The following is a 20,701-nucleotide window of genomic DNA, read 5'->3' on the forward strand; positions in this document are numbered from 1 at the left end:
AAGCAGGATGTTATAACTGTTGAATGTTACAGGGGAAAGATCAAGAAAAATCAAAGGTTTGCATGCTTATTGCTTTTATCCTTGCAGAGAAGCAAGTCATACCTAATAAAGTATATTTGGCTTCTTAGAAGGGCTATTTAGCATAGGCAGAACACCTGTGTCTAGTTGCATCTGCTATCTCTGACACATACACCTGCATTCATCTATGTGCATGTATACCACTTCGATACTGTGGAGCTAGCTAAAGTATCTTGAATGACACTTCATCATGCCATCAAGATAGGAAATACGCCCAAACTAACCATCATTAAGATGTGTCAATATTTGAATGATAAATGTGAGGAATTGCAAATGATTATCCCTTGAGGTATTAAACTACTGTCTCAGTGCAGTTTCAGGGAGCTCTGAGACTCTGTTTATGCTGTCTTTTGGATCAACTAGTCTATATCAATTCAAAAGGTCTGTATCAACTGTGATCCAATGATACCTTTTGTAAATAGGATCACTCACCCCTATATGCTGCCTAAATAACAAGTTCTAAAAACAGTCATTCAAGCCAAATTCCCCCTACATTGCAATGTCAGGTATAACATTCTTCACTTCTTCCTGTGTTGTTTTCCTCTTAAAACTCATGAAAATGAAAACATTTATGAGTCCAAGAAATCAAACTTTATTCCAAGCAGTTTTTCCTACTTTTCACTGTCCTTCCAAAAGGTGTTGCAAAGCTAACTTGAAGCTCACTGCAGACTGATTTGCTGTATGCCTAGACTGAGATTTCAAAGTCATTAATTTACTTAGCCCTCTTATCCATCACAATTAGACTTAGACACCCAAATATCTTAATGTCTAGACATATTGATGGGAGATATAGTCGCTATTCTCGCATGGAAGATTATAGTTAATAATTAGGATTAAGGCATTGGCATGCATATTAGAAATCACTGCAGTAAAAGAGCTCCATTATCATCTGAATTTGCAGTATATGTATAAACAATTCATCAGTAGCTCTGTTTACATCTATAAACTGCTTCCTTTTCTTAAAATGAGGTGTGTAGGACACAGCAGCTAATAACAAATGTCACTCTCACAACAGAGCAGCAAAGATACATTCCAGTGCTGGCTGTAAAGGTGGAACAGCAGCTGAACACAATAGCTCAGTCAGACTAAATGGAAAATTAGCAGGTCTAGTTCTGAGTTTTGAGCATATCTGGATGTTGTAATACCAGTTCTGCATTTATGCAGAATTTATGCCTATTAACATAAGGGCATCTCTCTCCTTCCCATCATAGATTTGAATAAAATCACACAGTTTAAGGACCAAGATCCAAATAAGTTCCTGCTCACTTGGAAAGCAGATAGTCTGAGACCATTTAGAAATCCATCACAGGAAAAACAGCATTCTTTGAAAACCAACAGCTGAGACTTAGCTTACTGAGCTCCTCTGGAGGCAGAAAATCTGTGAGGGAGTTGGCAAGAAGAAAGAATGGGGCAGTTTAGATGTTGCATGACTTCCATCACTCCACAGACTCTTTAGAACAGCCCAGAGACTGGAGGCAAGGACAAGAGAAGGCTGAGAAAAATGGCCAGTGGTATAAGTAGATTAAGAGACACCTAGTAAAATCAGACATCGATGTACCATGAAAATGCACATGACTCCTAGTTGCAAAATGTAAGGTAAGATATGATCCTGTGCATGTGTGGCATGGAGCAGGCCATGGGATGATTAAAATAGTAATCAGATCTTGCAAGCAGGAGTGAAGAGCTCTGTAGAAAATGAATTCCATTTACAGTGAGTTTGTTAAATTTTCAGTGCTCTTAATGGTTGTTAAAATATGTTTCAATTATAGCATGTTTTATTGTCAATATCTTGTCGTAGGCTTTCTCTGCAGTACTCTACTCCTCTCTGAGTTAAATACATTTTAAATTTTCTGTGTTTGGTGCCAGTGTGTAACAGCCACTTTGAAAGGTATCATTGCTCCATATATAATCTGAATCAATAAGCTGTACACAGTTTTTTAGGTGTCTTGTTTTTAAAACCAGGCTTTCTGGTGTTGGCAGGAATTTCTTAGCCTTTCCAGCCAGATCTTTAGTGCATCTAGCCAAGTGTTTCTGTATGCACTGTGGCTCATGCTCTAATTCATTACTGTGTGAAGGACTTCTAGTAATAATAGTGCTTCATGACTTGCTTCTCCTTCATTCTTTTCAGGATGATGTATTCTTACTTTGTTTTGCCTGGGTTCTGTCTTTACTAGTGGTGTGATTCTAAATTAGTCTCTGGCTTCTCTCTCTGAGTTCTTCAGTTTTTATTTAAGGCACGTTGAATAAAATACTGAACTAAAATAAGGACAGTATAATGGTATACTACCGGCTTTTCTTAAACCTTACACAATTATATCTCTATTTTCTTTGTAAAAGGAAGCTGAATTCCAGTAGAATATGTAATCTCAAAGTTCATTAGCATTTTGCTCTTTCAATATTTCCTTTTTGTTATCCATTTTAATCACCAACCTTCATGTTCTTGATTTGATTACCACAAAAAGCAAAACCACTTTTAAAAATACTGTCATGTGTATAATGGAAGCTGACATTCTTGAATAAATGCTCATAAAATATTTGTTGCACAAAATGTACTAAATATAAACAAAATATAATGGCAGGCTAAGTGTGAATGAACGAACTACATAAAGGGATTGTATTCTGAGAGGAAATCCAGGCCATTCAGTGATTAACAGCTTCAACAGCTCCAACAGTATTAACAGCTCCAACAGTAAACAAGCAGTACCATGTTTCTCGACATTACAAAATTGCAAAATTCATTAGGTTAAAAACTGGTGCTAAACAGGAAACTCTTAAACATTTACTAAAACACTGCCTTTGTGGATATTGCATATCTGTGTTAAAGAAAGAAAACAAGCACTGGTGTCATTGTGACACAAGAGGTCATTGTTGGGGGGCAAAAATACCAAGCAGTACTCTGATTTTAACTATGAGCTTATTCACAGTTACCAAATTTAGGAATCTGTAAAAGGTTTAAATCATAGTGATACCCTGGACACTTTTGTTATACTCATTCATGTTCTCCTACAAAAAGTTATGTTATATTGCCCTCATATATCACCCCCAAAATTTCAATGAAAATCATCTATAACAAAAGAACCTCAAGCATAATAGAGGCAAAATAAAATTTAATAGAAGTGTATATTACAAACACAAAGAATTAAAAAATTATGAGCTTTGTTTATATTTAGGCACCTTGAGATGTAAAATAATGTGTATTTTTATATATATATAACTGTTTAAAATATCAGAACAGGCATTTCAGGGGAAAACATCTTGGTATCATTAGCTGTTCTTGAAAGAAAAATTATTCTATTAGGTGCATGATTCATATCTATGAGTAACTTGAAATCAGAAGGAGGTGGGCATATTTATTAGGATAACAATGAAACTCCTGATTTTCCTTGGTGCTTTGAAGACCTGGCAAGCAATGTAGTAATAGGGAGTACAAAGTTTCTACTTCATGCTTGTTGCAGCTATAACTCTTTTGTGAGATATAATGAGGTAGAATAAAAAGGAAAACAACTGCTGATACTTTAATAACCTGTCCTGTAGGACAGCTGGAATTTCAGAGCTTTAGGTCTGTATATTATGCAAAATCTGAACTTTATGAAGAATCTGCCTTTCTGCCCTATTCTTTTATTCCTGTATTTTTTTTTTTCTTCTTATATTATCTTCCTGTACCTTTCCAATCAGGCACAGTCCATGTGAAAGATTGGAAATTATCCTACCCCCATTAAACAGAATATTATGTAGTATGCTGTTGTGCTAGTCATAAAGTCCTTTGCTTAGATTGTCATCTATAGAGGTTTGTGTAGATTTTGAAGTTCTCTTAGACGTGGAAATGCTTCACGTTTCCTGCAAACTTAAGGTAAAAGCACTGGATTTCCACTCCCCTATCAGCATTTATTATTTCATACTTGCAGAGTAAATATCTCCACAATCTACCAGGCAAGCTCTAGCTGTAGTTGTGTCAGTCAAAACCAAGAAAATAAAGACTGTAATAGAAAAGGTTTGTTTAACTAAATTGGTGTTCCTTTGGTACTCTTCAGGACTTTTAATACGTGGCCAAATTAACATCAACAGAAGTGACTCTTGAGTGCGTTTTGTCATTTGACATGTGAATTCAAAATAGTGAAATGATTCTATATTCTTATATTTCTGTAAGAATCAAAATCAGTCTAATGAAAAATTAAAAGGTGGCAGAGTCATTACAAACAGGTTATTTGGAGTTGTCCTTTGAAACAAGTTTTGGGAAAGAGGATTGACAAGGAACACAAATACAGTAGTCCCAACGTAATTTTGGGTGCAGACTTTTCATTGTTTGTAAAAAGGTGCTTTGTCTGATAGCATGGGTAAAGACACAGCCTTGCTGGCAGACAGTTTGCTTCTATAAAGCCCATCAGTAAAAATAGCCACAAGGGCCAGTGCCCCAGAGAGCCAAATAATAATAATTAAAAAAAAAAAAAATTAAAAAAAGGAAGTGGAACAGAGCTGAAAATGTCAGATTGCTTACCTGGGATTGCCGGGTAAGATTGGCCTGGACACATAATTTTACAGGAAAACCCCCAACAACCAATCTCTGCAGTCTGACCTCAATTCAACTTAGCTGTCAGAGCACAGAGTTACAGGGAAGATCCAATATTATAATTTCCAACATCTGTTATAATAAACCCAGTTCAAAAAAATCCTAAGGATTCATTCTGGTTTTGATGTGAAGCACACATCCAGGGAATTCAGAGTACACTAGTGAGTCCTTAGGATGTTGAAGCAAGTTTTACAGGAGAAAATAATTATTCTGAAAAAAGGCAAAAAAAAAAAAAGTATCAAAACTTATTTTCAGCTGACTTTTTTGTTGTATGTATTATCTTATTTTGTATCTGCATAGTAAGGTTATTATTATATTGCAATACATTAATGAATGAGATCACATTAAAGATGCATAAATGAAGGTAGAAAGAAAGATCCTATGTAGATTCCATCTGCAAGGGAAGAATAGTGTGAGTAGGACCTAGAAGTGATTGGAAAGCTCCAGTAAAGCTTACATCTGACAAATACGAACATAACAAAATGAAGAAAGGAAAAACTAAAAAAAGAGAATTGTAGTCAGATGTATGAAAATTTACAAAAGAAGCTGACAGAAGCCTATTTTGGGTACTTGGATGTACAGACTAGACAGTTCCTCACTTGATTTCTTTCTCTGCTATTATATCAACTGTTTGAGCTTCTGAGTATCCTTTGGCTTTCAGGGATTCAGTTTATTCAATAAACTAAATAATACGGTGCATTTCTAACTAATAAAATCACAAGGATGTAAGCATATATGTACAGCAGTGAAGAGAGAGATATTAAAGGGACAAAAGAGTAGAAGTTTCAGGAGGTTTATAATAAAAATTGACATGTACTAGTTGCAGTCCTGATGTTATCTTGCCTTTTCAAATTCAAGTAGATAGAAACTGTAAGAAAAATTGAGAACAAACACATTCTTACACTCAGAAGACATTGTTTTCCTGTAGTAAATATGAACTTACTAAACAAGGTAATTTAAAAATTAATACAAGATGATGCTGCAGATATAATCTTTAATAGAATAAAAAGAGATTAAACATTTTGCTGAGAATCTGGAAATGCTCTTAGGCAAACTTCTATCCTTCTACTGAACACACAAAAAACATTTGGTAGAATGTAATAGGGTTATTTTTTACTTTGTAAACAACACATTAGATGTTCTGTCATTTAAGAAAAAGTATATTATAAAGTAATGCTGTAAGTCTTGCATGGTGTTATTCGGATCCATTGTGAGAATGTAGATGCTATGAAAAGGAACAAGAAAAACTGCCTTTTTAGGCACTATTAGTCTTCCTGTTTTTGAAACTTTTAATATTTAAAGCAATATACACATATTTTCTCATCCTTTAGTCTTTTTTTCCCAGATTTACACTTCTATTATTTTACTATTATTTTAGGTTGCTCACTGATTCTGCAGCTACTTGTGCAATGGTAGAAAAGAGGTTTTCTTCTTTAAAAAGAAAAAAAAAATCCTTCATCTGGGTCTGGGGTTACCTCTTTAGGATTATTCCTTCTGCTCTCATGACCATCCATGGAGAAGGGTTATGAAAAATGTCTTGCTACAGTAGTAAGATTTTTATAATGAAGGTAATTTTATTCATAACAAGAAGAGAAAGATTCTGTTTCATACATCTAACTTTTTCTGGTCAAAGATTAAGTTTAAAATATCTATCAGATCTAACCTTTTTCTGAGGTTGAAAATCCCTATCAGTCTCTTTAGCTATGTAAATAATTCTCCTTGCCAACATAAGCAAGTTTATTTGTACCAGATCAGAGACATTCAACAGATACAAACAGTGTTATTCCATTGTCAGTTTATAAAGGTTGAGTCTCTCTGGCTGTTAAGAGTATACTTTTAAGTCTGCGGCTCATACTCGCTTTTGTCTCTTATGCAGAGAGTTACATGTATGGGTATGATCTCATTTACAATACACGTATCTTTTTTAATACTTTGCTGTGGTGCACATAGATATATGAGGTGATATAAACATTTTTGCATTAAATTTTACTTCTGTTCTTCACCACATAAGTGCTTGAATGTCTGTGTGCATGTGCACACACATTACATATATCTCTTATTTTCTCACAAGGAATTAGATAACATATTGTGGTTTTGAAGTTTTCCTTGTGATCTGTAATCAGTCAGCAAATAGTAGTCCACTAGTCCATGTTAAACTATTAATATTATAACACTACATCATCAACAGTTCTATTTTTAACAGCAGATATTCAAGTAGACTTGAACATTTTTTCACTTTCATTTCCTTTTTTCCCCCCTGAGTTAATGGAATATTTTTCATGCAATCTTCTAATTTAACAACAACAAAAAAATCCATCTGTAGAATAATTTCATACATATACTGTTTTAGAGTTAACAAAGACCTTCATAATAAACTCAAGGTAATGTATGAATCACTTTCATATGAATGTGTATATCACATTTTATTCTTACAGCTAAAAATATTTTATTTGCCCTCTACTAGCTGTTTTGGTTTTTTTGATGCTTCTTAATACCGAATTGTATTGCAGATTGACAGAAATCCCCTAACCAATTTTGCATGTAACTAGCAATTCTTTTTATTTTGTTATATATATTATACAGCTGAATTTAAATAGTAGTCAAGAATAGCATCAGGTGATAATGATGTCTGCTCATCCTTAGTTATTACTTTACTTTCAGAGACAAAGGAGAAATAGATGTTTGGCTTTCTGATATTGACTCTTTTAATTGGAAAATTGGAAAAGTACCTTAAAGTTCACATTTTTTCTGTATATAAAATAGCTTTAAAATGTCTTCATAAAATGCCAAATGATCCTGAGCCTCTTCCTGTTTCTATGACAACCTGACTGTGGTATAGTAGTAGGCTAGAGATCCTCTGAAACTGCCAGTGACTTTATTAAATATTTTGTTTTAAGCAGGGAGGATGACACTAATTTTTACCAGATGAGCTCTCAGAGCGTTGTTTTAGTCTTTGGTTTTAAATATGTTGCTTTGTAACATCTTGCCTGTTTCAGTATCAAACAGGTAGAGAAAATGCAAAATTAGTAAGGCTCAGCTCATGATAATTTATGCGTAGAAAAAATAGTGTTTTCAACTGTTTTTAACTAACAGAAAATCAGTTGCCCAGACAGTAATAGTTGTGCCTTTCTTTACATTAGCAAAATGTACATAAAATGTCTACTTCTCTAAAAAATATAGCTACTTTAATCAAATTTCATTTTGTAAGGAACAGGTGCTGATTCTTCAGGGAGACAATTACCTGCAGACAAATTTGGCAACAGTAGAGTTTTTATTTGTTTTAGTTGGCTTTACTCTGAAACATTTTTGGGTTTTGTTTTTGTTTTTAATCTTCCTTTTATTAACACTCTGCGTCAGCCAAAGAGGTTAATATGTGCAATAGTGCAATAGGGAATCTGCAGTCTGTATGAAGAGGCAATGGAAGACGGAGATACTGGGAAGCCATACAGCTGCCAGGCCTCTCATATGATAGTTTTTTTTAATCAGAATCATAGTTTGAAGACTCAGGACAGATGAATGATGGCACAGCACTATGTCAGCTAAGCATTTGTTCTTTACATTAAATGCTGCAGAATGAAATAAGGAATGAACTTGATAGATAGTTCCATTGGAATTTACTGTCACTTCCACTCATTTTGGATTGGGCTCCAATAGTAAATTATCCCCGTTACATTTTCCCCACCACGCACACACTCTCTCAGCACAGAATTGCACAGACTGAAAAGTTTTTCTGTTCCATTCCAACTATTGATGCATTTTTGAGACTAGTAGTAGTAATACTAACAATATACTCCAACTTAAAAATGTGTACATGACACATAAAGAGATAACCAGATCCACAGTAGGTGAAAAAAGAGAAAACTTCATTGCATGTTCAGCTGAGTGTTCCCAGGACAGAAGTCCTGCAAAGTACTAAATTTTCTCAAATTATATGAACCTGAAAAGCCTAGATCCTTTACCAGGAACAGAATAATATTGCTATTCTGCTTTTTCGTTTTGCTTCCCTCTCCCAAATTGAGCTTCATTTTTGCTAGATTGGCATGGATCAATCTATATTCACACTGGGTCATTACAAACGACCTCATTTCAGTAAAACAAAACAAAAAAATAATGCTCAGAAAAATACTGGAGATTTCTGTTACCAGTTCAGCAGATCTGTTTCTGTTTCTGATTTCTATTTCAGAAGGTAAATTAAAGGTTTAGCTCTAAACAGGTAGCTATAATACTCATACATATCCTAGGTAATTAAAATGTACCAAAGTTTATTCTTGGGAATATCACATGAAGGACGTAGGGTTATAATCTGATGTACAGACTACTCGAATCAAAAAAGGTTGTAAACAATCCATTTTAGAAAAAAAAAATTATTGGTATTACATGCAGTTTTATGACCCATATTCATTTCCTTGAATGCAGCTACTCAGCGTAATTTTTGTTGTTCCACATTAATCAAAATATGCCTGCAGTTAAATTGGTGAAGTGTGCAAATAAATGTTGATATTAGTAAGGGTGTAAGTACTGTTTTCAGTCTCTCAATCCATTGAAAAGAGGTAGTTTTATCTATGGTAATGGGTTGCAGAGGGTACAAAATTCACTCTTTAATTCACACTGAGTCATGGGACCAGAGACAAGGAAATAACATTTTGTTAAGACAATAGATGTAGACAGTGGCAGAAGTCAAATATTTAGAGCTCTGGCCTAGTCCCAAACAGCCTCTCCATGTTGCTAATGGCTAGCTAATTCAGCACTTCATCTGTGCTGCCAAAGAATGACAATTGATGGGAAAATTAATTAAAATTAAAATAAAAACAAGCTCATCCACTTATATAATGATGATATGACCAAAGAAGGGCCAAACAGAAATGTTTTCCTAGTTTATTGGAAATAAGAAGAAAGGTGTCTGACAGAGATGAAATCCCCATACAATCTGTGTAATATCAAGAAAAATTAATTAAATAGTTCAGACCATGGATCTGTAAAATCTAGCAGTCCTTCAGATTAATCAGAAATTCATAGAATCACAAGCCCAAATTTCTACAGAAAACTTCAATTTTTGTTCTCCAGCCCAGTCCTACCCTCTCTCTTTGACTTCACAATCACATGAAGGAGCTCTTAAGAGCTGAAGAAAACCAGAGCAGTACTATTCATCCAGACAGGGTGTTCATTGCTGGCTGATGGCATCTTTCCAGTGTTTTAAAGATGCTCTTCCCAAAGGACAATAGAGCAGCTTTGTTCCTTCACAGTACAGCCTAAGCATATTTGTGTGTTGTTTTTACTCATTGTTGGTAAAACAAAGGTGTCAAAGCAATGTATAGGTCATTACAAAATTCTCAGTTTTCAGGAAGTAATTACAGAATCACAGGATGGTAGAGGTTGGAAGGGACCTCTGGAGATCACCTCGTCCAACCTTACTGCTTGAGCAGGGACACCGAGAGCAGTGGGCACAGGGCCATGTCCAGGCAGGTTTTGAATGTCTCCAGGGAAGGAGACAACCTCCTTGGGCAGCCTGTTCCACTTCTCTGTCACCTTTGATTCTCTCTCTGGATTTCTCTTTCAGGAATTAATTGTAATGGGAGATTGCTTAAGTAGGAAATTTTCTTCATTTCCAAAATGCTGATCTTTTATTAAAGAAATGCTGGTAGCTATCTTTTCTAGAAACAGAAACTCAGATGTTAAGGAAAATTATTTACATTAAACAATGTCATCTTTTGAAACATATCACAACAATGTAAACCGACATCATGATTGTTGATAATTCAGAATGGCATCAGGGGAAGAACGTGTGGAATTCTACAGTAAAAATGTCAACCAAGCTGTTAATATTAAATGATGAAAGCAAAGTTACTCAGTTGTTGATCCTGCAAAAACTATAAGCTTCATAATATTCACAGTGAGCCATGCGTACATAAATGTATGCAGGATTTGGGCCTGCCAGGTGTAAATCAGGGCAGTGAGCATTGGGTGTTGCCAGGTATAGGTATAATTCACCATATGGTGAACCATGTAATTGACAGGGTATGACACAGCACTATTACTTGTGAAACAAATTTAGTTGTCAAAATGAAGTTTCTTTGAGATAAAATACAAAATAAGAGTAGTAAAAGATTTTCCGTAGAATTTTCAAATATAATACACGTGTTGCTATTTTCTCTCAGAAACTTATCTAAGTCAAAATTAGGAGGGGAAAAAAATCCCAAAACATACCATTCCTCTAATTTCTCTCAATGTTCCAAAGATTTCAGAACAATTTGAGTTCTTTTTCTCAGGAACAGGGCAAACATTTCTTGCTAAAATGAATTTAGATTCATCATGTTAAACAAGATTAGGCATATAAAAAGAAATTTTAATGTGACTTCCATCATAGTAAGCAACCCATACAGTTGAGCTTACCACAACCTAAACAAGTCGTGATTATAAGACTAGGAAAAAGACAAGATAAAGAAAGAAGAAATACAAGAAATAGTCCAGTAACTAGTAATGGAAATGCACATGCATGCATAAAATTGTTCAAGGATCAATTTGGATTTGTAGAACTGGACATACATCTTTTGGAGAGTAATATTTTTGCTTATTTCTTTAATGATTCAGTTGCTCTGGAGTAAGCTGTCTCTCAGGACTTTGTTTTCTGGCTCTGCTGACATCAGAAATAATGCCAAATATTTAAATTGCATAAGCACTGCACGGGGAAAGGGTTTGTAGGCTATCCAACATAGTAGGGAAAGGTGAATCTTGGCTTACTGAAGTGAATGGCAGAGCTTCCAGTGGTTTCAGCTAAAGTACAATTTCACATTTGACTTTTCTACAGCCTTCACAAAATCAGAAAGAAAAAAATCCAATATCACTGTTTTGTATCTTAAAAGAACCAGCAGAAATCTTATTTCCTTCCTATGTTTTTTCAAAAGGCAGAATGGAAAATTCAGTTATACTCGAACAGCCTTTTTTTTTTTTCCAAGGAAGGAGAAAGAGAGGATAAATGTTTTCCAAGAGCCGTGGGGAGCAGTAAATGTCCATGCCTCAAAACACTAAATAAAATGTGGGGTGTTCTTGGTTTGTTTGTGGTTTTGGATTTGGTTTGTTTCTGCTGTTGTTGTTGTTTGCTTTAGTGTTTGTTTTTTTTTAATTGGCATTTTGTTAAGGTCATACTTTCAGCAGGGTCAGAGAAGAGAAGCAAGATAGAACCTCTTTATTCACAGATTAAAAAAACAGCTGCAAAAAATTGGTAGTCTTATTTTGGCTTTTAAAGAATGAAACAGATAAGACAATTTCTGTGGTTATGCTGAAATTCATGGAAAGGACTTTCTTTAATGGTCTGAAATGATGAAATAGGGATTGCTGACACTGACAATATTTTCCCCCAGATATAAATGTGACTCATTTCTGCCCATTTGGCTTTTGTTCAATCTTTACTGCAGAGTAAGTCAGTAATTTTAGAAACACTGAGGTGCTTGTCAAATTAATCTAAACTATGTGAATGTTGTTTCACTGGACCACAGTTCTAAGTGTTCAAGCACCATCTTCGGGGGTGGGGGGGTTGCAGTGTAGTCTTTTGGGCTTATGCAGCCATGCTATTCCTGCTAAAATCACCAGCAATTCATTTCAAGGAAAAAAATATTTTTGTGTAATATGGGCATAAGTCATCTCAGGAGTGGAGATTTTCATCAGGGGGAAGCTGCAACTGGGTGGCCTTTACTTTCAGTTATTTATTCATTATTTACCTGGTCTGGATTTGTAACATGGCCCTAAAGATACCTGAATATGTAAAGTGGAGTTTTAGAGCTCTCAGCAGGGTAAGCAAAGTTATAGTAAGAATTATAATAACAGATATTATAAGAGGGTTATATTGTCAGAATTATAACAGCCCTTTTAGCTGTCACTGTTCCTCACATCCTGAGTCCTTCCGTGGTGGCAGCTACGGCAGCAAGGCCACCTATGCATGAGGCTGTGCAAATGAGATCAGCTGCTTGGACATCACCTTATTGAACAGCTGGTGTGCATTGTCACTGGGAGAAGACATAATCAAAGTGGGTAACAGGGCCATAGCTGTCCTTTATTGAGACAATTTTCCTGCCTGATTTTTCTGTTCCAAAAGCCTGTTCCTGCCATAATGATCACATATCGTTCCAAGAACTGCTAACACTATGCATTGGCATAAATTGAGTAAAAGAGTAGTAATATTAGTATACAAATACTTTTAATAATGTATTTTTAAAGCCATCCTTTAAACTTTTATATTCTTAGGAACACATTATTTTATAATGTATGTGTTTAGTGATTTCTAAGATTATAATGATTTTGAGAGTTTAATTCATTATTTTTGTCGTGTGGGAACATACAAGAGTGAGTGAACCTAGCTAAGCACATTTTCATCAGCCATGAAGCTCAGCTAAAGAATGCAATTGCAGTACACATTGGCATAAACATGCTAAAGTGGAGCAAGGTAGCATGGTTAATAGCAGTAGTAAAGGTGTTCCTGATCAAGCTTGAGGCCGGTGGCTTGGGATGCTTGGTTTTGCCTAGGTTGTATGGGATGTATCTAGTTGATTTTTTTATTACCTATGCTAGCTAAACGAATGCTAGCATGAGTGTGAGTGCTTGCCCTATATTTGTTCTATGATTACAGCTTAAGCTACAGAAACTTGTTTATAGTCCTAGAACAGCAAAACTCAAACGTACAATAAAGTAAAAGAAGAAAATTGAATCTTACAAAGAGTAAAGATACACAGAAGCAATTTTGCAAGTTAGTTTTAAGGAGCAATACCTGTCATTACAGACCAACAACATCTTATTTTAGCTTTTTTCCACCTGTTCATTTGGCATTTACTCTGGTTTCACTTTCACTTACTACGCTGGCAATGTCGGGGCTTAGTGCTCCAAAGCTGCCTTTTCACTTCGCTTTCTCAAATGAGACAATTGTAAGTTTTCTTTTCATGGCTTTTAAACTTCTCTTAATGGAAGAAAAAAAGAAGCCAACCAACCAGAAAAATAAACAAAAACCCTTAAAAAATTTCTTAACAGGCTGATGTGATGAATACACAGTGGTACAAAAATATTAACAAAAATCCGCATATTATAAAATAAGCTTTCCTGAGATTCTGTTCAAACCTAAGCAATTTTGCATTGTGTTTATACTTAGAGAGGCAGTTAGAATAAAAAAAATACTGAATTTATTTATCAGAAGGCTTGAGCAACGATCTTTCAAATACTTATAGGCATGCTTGGATTTCGGGAAGTGGATGATATAATTGATTTCAGGGTCATGAAACTGTGCCTTCAGAGCGTGATATAAGGTCTTTTGAAAAAGGTGCAATCCAACTTTCAGAGGAGTCACAGAATCAAGCCTTTAACTTTTACCATTTTTTTTTTGTTAATAGATGAAAACAAATTATAAAGTTGATAGATTTTCTTACAGGCAGCTACTAACAGACCTTCTCTACAGATCTGGCCTACCGTCAACAGCATCGTCCCTATTTCACCTAGATCTGGTAAGAGACTTGTTTCTTAATAAGCACATATCTAATAATTAATATTTCTTACCTGTAACTCCTATTTATACATATACCTATGTGCACCATATTTTATTTTAAAATATGCATTATCTAAATATTCATACTCTTCTCTAGAGAGTAGGTGTATTTTACCAGCAGCATTATACTATCTGGCCTTTGCTGATTCTCCAGAGAATTTTGTAATATTCACAGCTGTCAGCTTTTTAGGCTATCTGGTATTTTACAGTGTCTGATCACCATTTAACACATACTTTAAAGCAACAGTTAAAGCTTTGATTTTTGCTTTTCAGATAAAAAGCAGCTGTATTTTTAATTGACAGGAGCCATTATCTCCTGAACGGCAGGGAAAAGCACCTGTGTTAGATGGCATACAACTACATTTCCAGGTGAATTTAAATGGTGCCCCCTATAAAGAAGTATCTTTGATTTCACACATTTGGCAAAATATAATCATATAAGATATCTGACACCAGGGCATGTCTTAATTTTAGTATGTAAATCTACAAAGTTTAGTGTGAAACGCTCCTACTATTCTTTATTCCAATGAAAGCTATCTCAGAGCAAAGTAAAATGAAACATGTGACTTACTTCTTTTTTTAATACCACACATAATTAATATTTGAGACAGATTGCTGAACAACATAATTGAATTGGAGCGCTCCGGAGGATTCATAAAAGAAATGCATGAGAACTTCCACAGTTACATTAGACATATAACACTTCCATAAACCTGCACACTCAAGATCATGCACTGCTTGAAATTAAGAATACCTTTCTCCTAAGATGCTTATTTCATAGCTGATAGTTCAGATGTAAAAATACGTTTTGTCTTAAAGAACAGACTTTTCAAATGTCCTACAGTGGTTGTCTTACTAACATAATCTAGTACAATCCTTCCTATTATTCAGCCAGATAATAAGTTTACATAACTACGGACTAAGATGTATGGGGAGATTTGAAACTGAAAGGTGTAAAGCCAAAAAAAACCCCTCATCTTGGATCTGAATACAACAGTTGGTGAAAATCTGATTCTTTTATATAAATTCTAGATTTCTTTTATTTCAGTAGGACCAGGATATTTTCAAGAACTCTGTGATTGGGTTCATAATTTTACAGACCATTTAAATCTTCCATATTTATTATATTGTATTGTAAGTAATATAAGTACTAAAGAACCCAAACTCCTGAACCCTTAGCTGAGACTAAAGGTTGTAATGAATTTAGGTTAGGATTGCAAGCGTGTTTCCACATCAAAGAACCTCAAGATACTAACATGTTGGGCATGTTGTGTATGGAGCTATGGCTTTATGAAACTCTAGTAATTTTGTAAGAATTGTTTGTTTATTTTATTGATATAAAACAGGGGAGAATATAGTTTGCCTATCAAAATGGGGATCCACCTAGTATATTATCCTCTGTGAGAAATGCATGGTGCACTGCTTTTTAGAACAGCTGGTTTAAAGGACAGTATCAAATCCTATAAAGCAAATGGTTTAAGAGAAATTTTCTATATATGAATGGTTTCATATATACTATTTCTTACATTATCTTCCATTTAGTAGAAGTCTATAAACTTATGCAGCCTTTTATAAACAGCCTTATCATGTATAACCAAAATCTAAACACTCTGCTCAGCATTCCTTCTGCCGCAATTAAGCTATTACAAGCTGAACTTCTGCATTTGCTGTTGCATTTTCAGTTCAAAGGTTATTATTTCTCTGGTAATTGAGTTTTACTGGTTTTGCATAATTTGCGTTAATTACAGTAATTAATGGTAATATTACTCTGCTAAGCGTATCTTCTCTGTCATGTACCCAAAAGCTGAGCTAGTGACAATACATTGCAAGTATTGGAGAGGACAGATAATATAATATGAATAGCATATAAAAACTGCGCTTAAGTTTGTCAGTGATAAATTTTAATGGGGACAAATAATTAGAGCTGCTACTGCAGCAAAAAGAACTTTACAATTCCATTTGCTTCTTCCTTCCACCTTGAAAATTAATTGAATTTTTTTCATAAACCATAGTGCTTTGCCTGCCCAAGATCTATATTGAATACTGATAGACAGAGATAGAATTGGAGAGACATAATGTGTTTTCTATATATTTTTTTCTCCACAGTGTGTTCACAGAGGCTTAAGAAAGTAGCAGGTAATACAGATATAAGCATGGCTTACCCAACACCCTGTTGGATTGGCATGTAGCAATAAAGGTGCCATGTATGCATTGACATGTTTTCATCCTTATTTACATGTACCAAGCCTACCACACCTAAGTATTTCCAAGGAAATAAACCCTCTGAGAGCACAGCCTTGTATGCAGTCAGATGGAAGTTATTTCTTAAAAGCAATCAAACCTTTTGAACATATCCACACTGAAAAGTTGCCACTTCAGTATAGTCAGATTGACACTTAAATACATGCTTACTTTTGCTATTTGCTAAGGCATCCTTTAATCCCTCCCATTTGCAATTTCATTACATGGAAAGAGAGAGATTAATTGGAATATTTAGATGTTGATGGTTTGTACTAGGATCCTGAGAGGGCAGAGGAATGTTGAAAAATATTGAAAGTTGAACATATGAAGATAATGGAGAAAAACAGAATGTAAATGAAGTGGCTGAAGAAAAAGGGAAAGAGTACAGGATCTGTGCAGCTGTTCCAATTAGAGTAAAGGATACAGGTAGTGAGGTAAATCAGAGGCTTATAGACAAAGGGTCAAGATTTTAAGCAGATAATGAAAGTTCAGTTGAAGTCACCCATACAAGTCCAGAGCCTTGTTTTCACTTTTAAATCCGTTAATATTTTTCAACCATGTTTTGGGGGAGCCAGATATACTGCCCATGGATTCAGACAGGGTATGAAATGTCATTAATTCAAAGAATCTTTTTTAAGTCTTTTCCATGGCTTCTCTGAAATTTGCTAAGCTGCTACATGGTAGACTGTGCTAGGCAAATTTAGGTTTATATTATATTATATTATATCATATTATATATCATATCATATCATATCATATCATATCATATATCATATCATATCATTCTGTTATTCTGTTACTTTTCTGTTATTCTCTTACAAAGTCATAATAGTATCTTGTTAACTGTGTTTCATTTTCTTGATTTTTCCTACGGGTTCCTTCTGCTGATTTAAATATTTAAAACAAACACACTACTTTGGGCATATTTTATGTGATTGTTTTATTCCTTTCAGGAGAAAAAGTCTTGTGTGTAAAAATTTTGTGAAGCTGGGTCTGGCAGCTAGAGCCAAGCATGATGGGAGCAGGTGCTCTACAAGCTTTTCCATACAGCTCTGCCAAAAGAGCTTGCTTTAGTCTAGCCAAGCTCTTGTCATCTCATTACTGACTCTCTCCTGGGCAGCCTGACAATTGGGCCAGCTTTCTTTTATGTTGATATAGTGCAAATTGGACTAGATTAGAACTATTTAACCCATTTCATTTCTGAAACACTTTAACCTGGACTTTTAAGGGCCACTGTCATAGCCCTGAGGGCAGCAGTAGGTCTTAAATGCACTTCCATACACCCTGCACTTCATCTAGGGAATCCATCTGAGTTCAGGTCTGCAGGCCTGGTCCTTCCCTGGTCTGTGTCATAGGTATGTGCACCTCTGTTCCCTGCATGGATTGTAGACCTGTGTTGTAGCCTTGCCTCTATCCCAGGCTCCTACTGCTTCTGGCTGGGCTCCCTGGACAGCCCTGGTCCATCCCCTCACTGTGACTGGGACTGCCTGCTGTGCTCAGGCTCTGTGGGATGGTGCCAGTTACTGAGGGCACAGCCTGTGCTGCAGTCACTCTTGGCTCCTGCTTGTCCTCCTTCATGGAGCTTCCCTGCTTCTGATGGTCCTTGAGAGGTATGTCTTTAAAGAGTCTCCAAAATTTTGCTGTAGTATGCAGAAAGCACAGTAATGCTAGAGAATTACATAGCCATCATTGTGATCTAGAAAAGTGGAAGAAACTTTCTACAGAGAGACAATTGCAGCATTTAATTTAATTTGTAATCTGTTAGGTAATTTTGAATACACAAGGTTAAGTGACCAACTCAGCATCACGAGAGAGCCCTGTGGCTCAGAGCAGAAATTCAACCCTAATCCCCTTGTTCTCCATCTGCTTAATTTGGGTAGTGGATTCTTATGAGGAAACAGGCAATTAAAAGTTGTTAGTGTTGATTTTCATAGATGGTACTGGGAACTCATGCAATATCCGTCTAGTTCATGTTATCCGTATTCATGTCTACAGTGAAAACAGGTGTTGTAACACAAGAAGGAAAAACATTTCCATTATATTTGGTCACATATTTCAGTGCCTTTAATGTAAAATAAGCTCAACTAGTCTTTTCTGCTCAAGCCCCTGTGAAATCTGAAAAAAAGCAACTATTAGAAGTATATTGTAAGTCTCTACAGTTAAGATAGGCTTGTGTCTTTGGCTGCGAAAGGACACAGGCTCTAACTGACATACATTCATATTTTCTGTCTTCTCTTTCTGCAACAATACTTGCTTCCTGCAGCATGCTTCCTTTAAATTTGCTATCTGTTGAGCTTGGCTAGTAATTATACTCTCAAGAAATTTAAAGTCTTGGAATCTAAATATGCAGGTTTTGCTCAGTCTTACAGAAGATCACGTGCTCAAGAGGAGAATCAAAGATTAGGGCAGTACTTCATAGCTAATTGTTTTGGTATTGCTACACGTCTACTTAGTCTCACTTTTTTTTACAAATATGCTTACTCCTTGCAACAAAAAGAAAATGGCTAAATAAATCTAATCATGTTTATGCAGCCTTCCTATATCTCTCTCTCAACATTGCTGGAGAGACTGGTGCTTCATAAAGTGAATTCACTTTCATTCTCTGTAAAGTTGTACTTTATTTGTTTAAGAAAACACAGATTAAAATCTCAAATGGTAGCAATTTCACACCTGCTATCCCAGACCAAAATCTGCTAATTAGCACAAAAACAATGCTTCCAAACTCAAGTGTACAGAAGTGCACTGTGCAGTCTCTAGCAGGTGTTCAGCACAGGAGGTGCCTTAATGATATTTCTTAACCAGGTTCTTTTAAACCATTATATTTTGAAATCTTTTACCATTATTAATTTCATTTCTGACAGTACAGTTTACTGTAGGTCATGTGAACCAGTGCCAAAATGGATATAAAGGCTTTCAATTCTGCCTTAATTTCCTCTTGAAGATTTCATCTTTAATGAAGACTATTCTTTGTAAACATTACATATCTTCCATTTCTTTCCCCAGGGTCTCATCTGAGGTCCACTGATCTCAAAAAGAAGTTTCATTGAATTGTAAAGGCTTTGAATCAGCTTTCAAATGCTACTTTTAATGTGGAGAAACAAATAAACAATAACACTTTTTTTGTAGTTTTGTGTTTGTTTTGTTGGGGTTTTTGTTTTTAAAATAGCCCTGCTCTTGCTTTGAATGTACATTCATTGACATCGTACAGTGCCCTGTTGAATTCAGTTGTATGTTGATTAATTGAAGACAATTATTTATATCGGGTCAGAAAATAACCTTCAGTGGATATCTGCTGTTCTATGTTGAACTGCTGAAAGGTAAATACAGTAATTTTGGTATTTCAGTAGCATTTTACTGTAGTGTAAACAAAAGCAAAACTGGTTTTCAGTAGGATTTTTTTTTTGTCTGGTTTTAAAAACAAAAAAAACAAACCAACCCTTGGAGTTGCTTATAGACCTTGAGGAAAAAACCTGCACAGCTTAAAAACACTTGCACTATAGTACATCCCTGTTGCAGCTTAGAGGATCTGCAGTTGTCTTTTTTGCCACAGATGGTTAACATGGACCAGCTGTCATGATAGAACCATGCTTATATAGAGAAAGCCATACATGTAAAAGTATGAGTAGATAAGATATGGTGCATTTGCAAATACTGCTATCCTAACTTTAAGTCAGAAAAATCCAATTCATAACATTTCTGCATGGTCCCAAAAACTAGGATGTGGCTGGCTTGGGCAGTCTTTCTTTATACACATTTTATCCAAAAAATATTTTCAGGTCTAGCTCCATTATGTGGGAATGCAATGCCCTACATGTTCAAGATGATTCTACAAGACACACAGAAAAAAAAACAACTGGGGAGGAGACAGAGAAAAAGCAGTGAAAAGCTATTCAGAACAAAACTCAGCAAGCTTAATGTAAGATGTAAATAGTTTGCCTTCCTTTTATGTCCAAAAGAGTATAATTACTAGTTCAGTTAGAAGCCTGCTGCCACTTGATTGCCTGCTCACAAAGTTATGGTGTCATGTACTGCTACTTCCTTGACACCTGCATCTCTTGCTGCAAGAAAATGATAAAATAAGTCTGAAACATCTAGAGAGACTGCTGAAGTCACAGTAACAAAGAATGTGCCTTTAGAGGTCTCTGCTGAGTTCACTGGCATGCTTGAAAAGGAAGAACGCTGCATGCATTTACAACGTTATTTGATCTGTGTTTCAAGAGCAAAACTACCTAGCATCTGTTATTTACACTGGCATCAAACATTCAGTGTGGCTGGTAACAGTAGTAGGCAGA

The 20,701-nt window shown here is 35.4% G+C and overlaps 1 long non-coding RNA gene across 2 annotated transcripts in view; it reads left to right on the top strand.

The window, feature by feature from the left end:
• LOC135314083 (uncharacterized) overlaps positions 1-20,701 on the top strand; it is a 160,333-nt gene that overhangs the window by 37,367 nt on the left and 102,265 nt on the right. For both annotated transcript variants that reach the window (XR_010373557.1, XR_010373558.1), the window contains exon 2: positions 14,017-14,127. This is a non-coding gene — a long non-coding RNA (uncharacterized LOC135314083). The remainder of the gene's footprint in view (positions 1-14,016; positions 14,128-20,701) is intronic.

Source organism: Phalacrocorax carbo, chromosome 6 (assembly GCF_963921805.1).
Source record: "Phalacrocorax carbo chromosome 6, bPhaCar2.1, whole genome shotgun sequence".
NCBI lineage: Eukaryota > Metazoa > Chordata > Aves > Suliformes > Phalacrocoracidae > Phalacrocorax > Phalacrocorax carbo.